Raw genomic sequence first — 1,398 nt, forward strand, 5'->3', positions numbered from 1 at the left:
CTTCCCTATAAACCTCTGATACCTACAGAGTCTTTCCTAACCCTCCACACTCTTCTCCCAAATAAATACTCCACATTAAAGAGATATTCTATATGTCGTGATTAGAATATGACTGCCATACTCAGAATGAGTCTGGCTCATGCATTCGTTTATTCAGCAAACACTTTTTAAGAACCTATTTTGCACAAGGGGCTGTGTTGGGCTTTGGTAGAGATACAAAGCTTAGATAACACAGAGTCCCTGCCCTCTTGGAGTTTATTGTGTAGTAGAAAGATAAGACATTGACACAGGCAATACAATATACCCTGTTACATGATAAGTGGATTCACTTTTTAAAATCTAGATGAGGCTTTTAAAAAAATTTTCCTTTTCATTATTTTGAATTTGACAATATCAACAAACATGAACATTTCCATATACGAAGAAGAACACAAAAGAGGATCACATATGAAACCATGAGCCGGCACTACATGTATAGCCTGGGTTTTTAAAATATTTTAAAATTTAACGGGGTGGTTCCCATTCTCAAGTCAACAAATACTTATTAGGCATTTATTATGGGTCAGGCACTGTACCAAACTCTGGGAAAATAAGAAAGGTCCCAAACCAGTCTCTGCTCTCAAGGACCTCACAGTCTAGTAGGGGAGACAGCATGCAAATCACTACATACAATCAAGATACAAACAAGATGAATTGGAGCTGAAGTTGGAAGGCAGGCAATAAGATTAAGGATGACTGGGAAAGGCTTCTTGCAGAAGGTAGAACTTTAGCTGAGACTTGAAAGAAGCCAGAGATGCCAGGAGGCAGAGATAAGAAGGGAAAGTGCTCCAGGAGAGGGGAATACCCAGTGAAAATGCATGGAGTCTGCAGATGGAGTATCATGTTCCAGGAACAGCAAGGAGTGAAGACTAATTCTTTGGTGAGTGAATGAGTGAAGGCAAACCTTCTATGTCTGTGAGCCTGGAGTTTTTAAACATGGGATAGAGGCTGTACATTTGAAACACTACCTCATAAAGCAACAAACAAATAAAAGCGACTGAGAGACAGAGAGAAGGAAAGCACAATCATAGATATTATAGATACTGGCTAACAGGACCATGACCCACCTTTTTTAAGTCTTTTTTTTTTAGCAGTTGGATTTGTGGAAATTTTGGGCTGTACTAAGAGTGTGCTGGTAAATATTTAACAACTGGCTCTTGGGGCTGGGGAGATGTAAGCACTACACACTTTTAAGTTTAATATGCATTATTAACTTTCCCCCATAACTTTCTTAATTCTAGGCAATCAACAAAATAATAAATCAAGCCCTATTTTGTAGTGGCTGATGATTTCAGAGGTATAAATGCTCACACTGAAAACTGAATAATCAGCTCTGTGAGCTGGTTCAATCTGGCCCCA

The sequence above is a fragment of the Trichosurus vulpecula genome, chromosome 4 (genome assembly GCF_011100635.1).
Source record: "Trichosurus vulpecula isolate mTriVul1 chromosome 4, mTriVul1.pri, whole genome shotgun sequence".
NCBI classification, from domain to species: Eukaryota; Metazoa; Chordata; class Mammalia; order Diprotodontia; family Phalangeridae; genus Trichosurus; species Trichosurus vulpecula.